The 9479-nt window shown below is 46.4% G+C and overlaps 1 protein-coding gene across 41 annotated transcripts in view; it reads right to left on the reverse strand.

Annotated features, from left to right (window-relative positions):
• ACSBG2 (acyl-CoA synthetase bubblegum family member 2) overlaps positions 1–881 on the reverse strand; it is a 43693-nt gene extending 42812 nt beyond the window's left edge. For 31 of the 41 annotated variants that reach the window (XR_014837733.1, XR_014837732.1, XR_014837734.1 and 28 more), the window contains exon 1: positions 470–862. The gene's annotated coding sequence lies outside the window, so the exon portion shown is untranslated. Of the gene's footprint in view, positions 1–469 lie in introns of all 41 variants that reach the window. The other 10 variants (XR_014837706.1, XR_014837708.1, XR_014837705.1 and 7 more) reach the window with 5 other exon arrangements.
• Positions 882–9479: the final 8598 nt, after the last annotated feature.

The raw sequence follows: 9479 nt of genomic DNA on the forward strand, positions 1-9479 counted from the left end.
CTCCCTAGACTAGTTAATCAGCCAGAAAGCTTTTAGAAATAACAGTTCTGTAAGGTGACAAAATAGAAGATCAGTATGCAAAAACCAATAGCTTTCTTGCACACCAGTAGCAACCAGTTAGAAAATGCAGTAGAGGAGTTCCAGTCGTGGTGCAGTGGTTAACGAATCCGACTAGGAACCATGAGGTTGCAGGTTCGATCCCTGCCCTTGCTCAGTGGGTTAAGGATCCGGCGTTGCCGTGAGCTGTGGTGTAGGTTGTAGACATGGCTCGGATCCCGCGTTGCTGTGGCTCTGGCATAGGCCGGTGGCTACAGCTCCGATTCGACCCCTAGCCTGGGAACCTCCATATGCCGCAGGAGCGGCCCAAGAAATAGCTAAAAAGACAAAAAAAAAAAAAAAATGCAGTAGAAAAAGATACTGAGGGTCTAGGTCAAGGCCAACATGTATGTGTGTTTGTGGTGAGTCTTACCTCCTAGTGAAATGTGCCTGAAGGTCTTATTGACATACTGATATTTGAAAGTCAGATATGACTGTCAGACACTGACTCTCAGAGGACCCTCACGTGCCCCTCTCCCATACCACTGGCACCTGCCGCTTTTCACCAGGTATGGTTCTGGCCATCACAGCAAGGCATTGGTTGCTGAGACATCTGGGCACTCATGGTGTTTTCTTTTTTCACAAAGATGACAAGTCGCTCCTCCTGGAAACCTGAACGTGGGCTGCCCCTTCCCAGCCCCTGTCACCGTCTGGGTCCAGCCAGGATGGTGGTGGTGACAAGAAGCAGGAAGGTGAGCAGTTTCCCTTCCTGACGGCCCTTTACCCCATCCAGCCTTCCAGAACCTTCCTCCTAGCCACCTCTTGTGACATCACTGGCTGTCCCTGCCTCCCCACCCCACCCCCACTCCTGGAGGAAATTGCAACTGCTTCTGGGGCAGGAGGGTAGCTGTTCTCTTTCCTTGTATTCATTTGTTTGCGTGTTGCACTGCTGCACATGTTTGTGAAATTTTTATGGATCTACCACCCTTACGGTGGGCATTGCCTTGCTAGATGCTGGGAACATGAAAATGTGCAAAACCAGGTGAGGTCTGTTGAGGGAGACAGCGGGGCAACCTGGAGCCATGCAGACAAATGCCAGCTTACTCGTGTCCGTGGAGAGGGTTGGTTGGGGGAGCTGACCTAGCCAGGGAGGTCGGGAGAAATTCCTTGAGCTGAGGTCTAAAAGCCAGGCAGGTGTTAGCCTCCACCTCAGCCCTTTCTGCCACACTGCCCTGCATTATGCATCTTGAGTCTCCTTGCCTCTCCTCTTGGCCTGTTTTGCTCACTGCTGCGTCCCCAGTGTCTAACAGTGCCTGGCAGGGCACACAGCAGGTGTTCAGCTGGTTATATTATGTATTGTAACATTTGGTTAAATGTTCTGCTCTGCCAAGAGAAAAGAACCTTTTGGTAGTTCCCGTCCATGGCTGGCCATTGTCATCCTGAAGGACCTGAGGCAGCTGTGGCTGGAGATCCAGTGTCCACCTGGAGCTATTCTGCCCCTTCTTCTCCAGACCCTTCATCTCAAGACTGTTCCCCTGCCCCCCTTGTTGTGACATGTGGCCTTCTGGGCTAAATCCTGACTTCTGGGATGTGGACATACGCGATGGGGGTCACGCTGGGGCCATGGCCTTAATGGAAATGTGATGGCACCACCTTTCCCTTGTGGAATGTTGGGATCTGGAGCAGCCACCTTAGACAAGAGGGAAGCCAGACAGTGAGGGAGGCAGAGCAACAAGGGGAAGGAGGCTGGGTCCCTGATGACTGTGGTGCCGCCTTGCTAGTCCTGGACAAATAGAGTTCCAGGCACACTCTCACTCAGACACACACACTCAGACACACCTTCCTATGGACACACAATCAGACGCACATGCTCACATGCATGTTTACTCATGTGCACTCACACTCATGCACACTTGCTCCTATAGCCACACCCTCTCACCCTTCAATCACACCTTCTAAAGTTGCATATATACACTCACAGTCACACACCATCTTACAGACACACAATTACATACACACTTTCACACATAGGTCGTCATACACATGCAAACCCAAAGAATACGGTTATAAACACATATGCTCACACACAATTGCACGACAACCTCACATTCACAGGCATCCTCAACACATGATTGCACACACAGATGCTCACGCGCATGTGCATGCACACAGATACACAGTCACAGACACACTCACACGAACTCTTGTGCAGACACACACACACACACACACACACACACACATGCACTCACAAGTCTCCTACCACAGAAAAATAAGTCCACTCCACTCAGAAAAACTTATCTCCTCTGATGCTCAGCGAGGACACAGCAGGCCCAGTGGTGCTCGCGCTGATCTCGGTCAGGGATGCAGGGCATGCAGCCAGCTTCCGGAAATGCTGCCTGAAGCAGGTCTCAGCTGCCTGTCCCTTGGGGTCCGCCTCCACTGAATAGCACACTTGCATCTTGGTTCCCACTCCCTTCTCAGGGCCTCAGGTCCCCGCCCTTCACCCCAACTCATGGCAACTCTGAGAGGTCCAGCTCCAGAGCTTCCCTGGGGACAGGTGACCTTCTCTGTCAAGCTCAGTCCTGCTTCCTCTGTTCCCACCAGTGTCCGTCCTCAGACTGCTCCCTAAATAAACCTTTCTTGAGCTTCATGACTCTCCTCTGCTTCCCAGTGAGTCCAACTCTCAGCAAAAGCACCAATTGTCTCTCCCTCAAATCTCTCATTTGACCTTGTCTTACCTTTATCTTAGCTGCCCCAGGTAAGACAGCAGCAGGGGCTCTTTCCCCACAAGTCCTCCCCAGTGGCCACTCTCCCAGAGGCTAGTTGATTAGCAGTGACCAGCTCTCCAGGGGATTGAGGAGCCCCTCCCCCAAGCAGAGGGACAGGCTTTATTCCAGGCCATCGAGCACATTTACATCCAGAAAATTCGGACAGCAGAACACAGGATTGCATGCAGGCAGCAGCTACAGAAAGAGAAGACCTGATGTGGCAAATTCATCTACCCCAACCCATCTGACCCTGGAAGTCTCTCCCTCCCCCAAATCCAAGGGCAGAAGGAACTGAGGCTGCCGAGGGCAACTCTGTAAAAGACCCCAGGTGCCTGCACTGGACATCAGGAAAGGGTGACGCACCTGGCAGTGGGGGTTTCCCGGGCTGGGGGAGTCAGTGGGACCCCAAGCCCTTCAGGCTGGCTTCAAGATCTGACTCGCTTCCCCTCACGAGGCTTCTTGCCTAACAGGATGAGAACAGGGGGCATGCTTAGCCAACCTCCAATTTTTGCCAATTAATCAACTCCCAACTAAGTCAGGTTCTGCCCCCCGGCCCCCACAAAGCAGGCAGAGGGCCCCAGTTCATGCAGAAGCCTCATAGGGTTCCTCTGAAGTGCATGTGCAACTGCTGCCACAGGGATGAGCTGCCTGCTTACTGCGGGTGAGATGTTTATTCCCAAACCTCTTGACACTAGTTGTGCTTGTTAACCATAACTACACGATTTCATTCACTATTATACCCATCCATACAATCCAAGGGCAAAGTGATCATTGTTTCTAAGTCCTAAAGTACAGCTGGTTTTTAAAAGATTGATGAATTAATAAGCAAGATGATCAGTTTGGGGGAAAAAAAATGGAAATCTACCCTGTCCAATATGGTAACCACTGTCTACGTGTATTTCTTGTTTCTGCCCACCCCGAGGCATATGGAGTTCCTGGGGCCAGGGATCAGATCCAAGCTACAGTCGAAACCTAAGCCACAGCTGTGGCAACACTGGGTCTTTAACCCACTGTGCCAGGCCGGGTAGCAGTCCTGTGTCCCAGCCCTCCCAAGATGCCGCTGATGCCATTGCACCACCACAGGAACTCCCCTGTGTGGATACTTAGATTTAATTTTTTTCTCTTATTTTTTATTGCAGTATAGTTGATTCACAGTATCGTTGTAGTTTCTGCTGTACAGCAAAGTGATTCAGTTATGATATATATATATATATATATATATATATATATATATATATTCATATTCTTTTCCATTACGGTTTATCACAGGGTATTGGATATAGTTGTAGGACCTATTGTTTATCCATTCTGTATATGATAGTTGGCAACTGCTAATTCCAAACTCCCAGTCCCTCCCTCCCCTACCTTTCCCTCCCCCGTGTCTGTTCTCCATGTCTGTGAGCCTGTTTCTCTTTTGTAGATAAGTTCATTTGTGTTGGGTTTTTTTCTTTTTTCTTTTTTTCTTTTTACAGCCACGCCTGCAGCATGTCAAAGTTCCCACACTAGGGGCCAAATCGGAGCCATAGCTGTGGCCTATGCCACAACTTATGGCAATGCTAGATCCTTAACCCACTAAAGGAAGCCAGGGATCTAACGCACATTCTCACAGTGTAAGTCCTTAACCCACTGAGCCACAATGGGAGCTCCTGTCGTATTTTAGATCCCACATGTAAGTGACATCATATGGTATTTGTGTTTCTCTTTTTGACTTCAGTTAGTATGATATAGGTTTAAATTTTAATGAATTAAAGTTGGAGCTGTATACTTTAAAATGGTTAAGATGGTAGATTCACTGTCATGTTTTACCACAATTAAAAATAAAAATAAGAGTTCCCATCATGGTGCAGAGGAAATGAATCCGACTAGGAACAAGGAGGTTTTGGGTTCAATCCCTGGCCTCGCTCAGTGGGTTAAGGATCTGGCGTTGCCGTGAGCTGTGGTATAGGTCGCAGACTTGGCTTGGATCTGGCGTTGCTGTGGCTGTGACATAGGCCAGCAGCTGTAGCTCTGATTTGGCCCCTAGCCTGGGAACTTCCATATGCCGCAGGTGCAGCCCTAAAAATAAATAAATAAAAAAAATAAAATAAAAATAAATCAGTAGTTCCCTGGTGACTCAGCAGATCAAGGATCCGGCATTATCATTGCAGTGGTTTGGGTCACTGCTCTGGCATGGATTTGATCCCTGGCCCAGGAACTTCCACGTGTTGCAGGCACGGCCAGGAAAAAAAAGTAGCTTAAATTTAAACCTTAGTTTCTCAATCACACAATATTCCAAAGGCTCAATGGCTAGTGGCCACCATACTGGACAACTCAGATGCAGGACATCTCCAGCGTGTTCTAGGCTAGACTAATAGGCCAGTTCTATACTGAGGGTGTCAAGTATTTTTATGCTCTTACCACACTGTTTTGTGATTAAAAGTACTTTACTATAAGAGTTCCCATTGTGGTGCAGTGGAAATGAACCTGGCTAGTATCCATGAGGACTTGGGTTCAATCCCGGGACTCGCTCAGTGGGTTGGGGATCCGGCATTGCCTTGAGCTGTGGTGTAGGTAGCAGACAAGGCTCAGATCCCGAGTTACTGTGGCTGTGGTGTAGGCCAGCAGCTACTGCTCCGATTTGACCCCGAGCCTGGGAACTTCCATATGCCACAGGTGCAGACCTAAAAAGCAAAAAAAAAAAAAAAAAGCACTTCATGATAGGAACATTCAAGATGGGATAGTAATTTGACTATTGAAAAGTTGAGAAAGCTTACACACGTATTTAGTGGATTGGTCACATGAGGAATTTCAATACCTCCCTTTTGCTATTTATGAAAGCAGATTCAGTTTTCTTGGTGATAATATGTATCTTCAGACACCAGCTGTAGAGCTCCCGATACTGGCTTCCTCATGACAGTTTCCAAGCCTTTGCTGAAAATCCAAGAATTTTTTCTTGGCGTCCCTTTATCCCGGTGGCCAGATCACCAGTACCCACAATCACCATGAACTTCAAGATCAAGCGAACAAGAACTCTTTAGATGTCTGCTTGGAGTTTCTGGCTAGGAAGAGTCCTAAGAAGTGACTCACCATATTTTAAAGAAACTGAAATCAGAAAAGTAGATGTTGGTTTATGCAAAAGATACCTAAACATCTCTAGAGGGCAGATATATCTTTAAAGAGAAGGACTTAGGAGCTATACATCAAAAGGGTACAGAAGGACTTCCCGTTGTGGCTCAGTGGGTTAAGAACCTGACATAGTGTCCATGAGGATGTGGGTTTGATCCCTGGCCTTGAACAGTGGGTTAAGGATCTGGCATTGCCACAGAGGGTGGGGTTGAGGATGAGGAAAATGGGTAAAGATCTGATGCAGCTCAGATCTGGCATGGCTGTGGTGTAGGCTGCCAGCTGCAGCTCCAATTCTACCCCTAGCCTAGGAACTTCCATAGGCTGCAGGTGCAGCCATAAAAGGAATAATTAAAAAAAAGAGTGCACAGAAGATTTATAGGATGAGGGAAAACCAAAAAAATGAGTGAATCCCTGCTTTAAATGACTTTTTCCAATGACCCAGGCAAATATTGAAACACTCTCATATCCCAGTGTTTCTCTCATACATTTCTAGTGGGAATTAAAATTGGTATAGCCACTTTGGAACAGTCTTGCAGTTCCCAAGAAGGCTAAACATAGAGGTATCATTCTGACCCAGCAATCCTACTCTGTGGTATATCCCGAGAAATGAAAACATATGTCCACAATAGAATTTGTATTTGAATGTTTATAACAGCACAATTCACAGTGGCCCCCAAACCAAATGTCTGTCAGTGGGTGAATGGATAAACAAAAATGGTATATCCATCCAAGGGAATATTACACAGCCATTAAAAGGAATGAAGATCTGATACATACTGCAACATGGATAAACCTCAAAAACATTTTTCTGGGTGAAAGAGGCATGCACAAGTCATACACTGTATGACTCCACTTATATGGAGAATCTAAAATAGATAAATTCATAGAGACAGAAAGGAGAATAGAGGTTGTCAAGGGCTGGGGTGGGGTGGGAGTGGGAAGTGACAACTAATGCATGTGGAATCTCCTTTTAAAAGGAATTCCCTGGTGGCCTAGCAGTTAAGGATCCTGCACTGTCACTGCTGTGGTGTGGGTTCGATCCCTTGCCTGGGAACTTCTGCATGCCATGGATTTGGCAACACCCCCCCACACACACACACACATACACAAACCAAATAACTCAGAACTCACAGATACAGAGAATAGATTGATGTTGTCAGAGGTGAGGGTGGGGTGGAGGATGAGGAAGATGAGTAAAGATAGTCAATATGTACAAACTTCTAGTTATGCAATAAATAAGTTCTGGGGATGTAATATACGTCATGATGACGAATTAATAACACTGTCTTGCATATTTGAAAGCTGCTAAGAGAGTGGATCTTAAAAGCTCTCACAGGAAAAAAATTGTAACTATGTAAGGTGACAGATGTGAACTAGATTTATTGTGATCGTTTCATAGTATATACAAATATGGAATCGTGGGGTTTCCGTTGTGGCCTCAGCAGGTTAAGAACCCGACATAGTAGTGGTGAGGATGCAAGTTTGATCTCTGGCCTCGCTCAGTGGGTTAAGGATCCAGTGTTGCTGCAAGCTGCAGCATAGGTCATGGATGTGGCTTGGATCTGGCGTTGCTGTGGCTATGGTATAAGCTGGCAGCTGCAGCTATCATTGACTCCTAGCCCAGGAACTCCCATATGCTGCAGGTGCAGCCCTTTTTAAAAAAAAAAAAAATGGAATCATTATGTTGTCCACCTGAAACTAACGTCAATTATATCTCAATGAAAATATATATATTTTTCTTTTCTAGGGCCGTTCCCTTGGCATATGGAGGTTCCCAGGCTAGGGGTCTAATCGGAGCTGTAGCCGCCGGCCTACGCCAGAGCCACAGCAATGTGGGATCCAAACCGCATCTGCAACCTACACCACAGCTCACGGCAACGCTGGATCCTTAACCCACAGAGCAAGGCCAGGGATCGAACCTGCAATCTCATGGTTCCTAGTCGGATTCGTTAACCACTGAGCCATGATGGGAACTCCTGAAAATAAAAATTTTTTAAATAGCAAAAAAAAAAAAAAAAAAAACAACAACAACAAACCCACAAATTCAGGTAGAGGGCTGGATTTGATACAAGGGTTGGTAGTTGGGCGATTCTTACTGTAGACTTCCCAGGGTAATTCTCATTTTTCATTTTTCCAGAGGAAAACTACGTTTTCTCACAGTGCCCCCTGGTGGAAGCTCCCATCTCTTCCCACCCAGCCCACAGGGAAGACAGCACAGCGCCTGGGTCCCTACAATGGGCAATAGAGATGGAGCTCCCTGCTGTTAATCTGCTGAGTTTTAAATTTAAATTTTTTTCTTTTTGGTCATGTCCATGGCATGTGGAAGTTTTCCTGGGCCAGGGATCAAACCTGCACCACAGCTGTAACCAGAGCCACAGTGTGATAGTGCTGAATCCTTAACCTGCTGAGTCAGCAGGGAATGCCTGCTGGGGTTTTTTTTTGGGGGGGGGGGTTGGCTTTTTACTTTTCAATTAAGGTAATTCGCATACCTTAATTCCCATTGTGGCGCAGTGGAAATGAATCCGACTAGTATTCATGAGGATGCAAATTCTCACAAGAAAAAAATTGTAACTATGTAAGGTGACACATCGCAAATTCCATCCCTGGCCTTGCTCAGGGGGTTAAGGATTTGGCATTGCCACAAGCTGTGGTGTAGGGCTCAGACTCGGCTTGGATCCATCCAGCATTGCTGTCTCTGTGGTGCAGGCCAGCAGCTGCAGCTCGGATTTGTCCCCTAGCCTGGGAACTTCCATATGCCGTAGGTGTGGTCCTCAAAAGACAAAAACAAACAAACAAAAAAGCAACAATGTCCTGTTCCACCTCTGCCTCCTCGAATTCCACAAATATCCCTCTCCTAGAAGGCAGCCATCATCAACACCCTGACTTGTTTCGTCAGGTTTTAGACTTTATCTTCTTTTTAAAAAAAAAAAAAATTATTGAAGTATGGTTGGCTTACAATGTGTTAGTTTCAGGTATACAGCAAAGCGAATCCATTATACACACACACACACACACACACACACATCCATCCATTCCTTTTCAGATTCTTTTCCCACATAGGTTATTACATAGTATTGAGTAGAATTCCCTGTGCTAGACAGTAGGGCCTTGTTAGTTATCTGTTTTATATATTGTAGCATGTATATGTTAATTTCAACCTAATTTATCCCTTCCACTAGACATTATCTTTTTTTTTTTTTTTTTTTTTTTTTTTTTTTTGTCTTTTTGCCTTTTCTAGGGCCGCTCCTGCGGCATATGGAGGTTCCCAGGCTAGGGGGTCTGATCGGAACTGTAGCTACCAGTCTACGCCAGAGCACAGCAATGCATGATCCGAGCCACATCTGCAACCTACACCACAGCTCATGGCAATGCCGGATCCTTAACCCACTGAGGATCAAACCCACAACCTCATGGTTCCTAGTCGGATTCAGTAACCACTGCGCCACTACGGGAACTCCTAGACATTATCTTCTGACTTGCTATTATGGCCTTGTTCCCCTGAATATTTTCATCTTTAACTTTACATTAATTTTATGACCTATCCTCATAAGAGCATAAAATAAATAC

The sequence above is a fragment of the Sus scrofa genome, chromosome 2 (assembly GCF_054392235.1).
Source record: "Sus scrofa isolate SSC_HxYL_T2T_F1_AM1 chromosome 2, Sscrofa_HxYL_maternal_Yorkshire_Landrace_v2.0, whole genome shotgun sequence".
Taxonomy (NCBI): Eukaryota; Metazoa; Chordata; class Mammalia; order Artiodactyla; family Suidae; genus Sus; species Sus scrofa.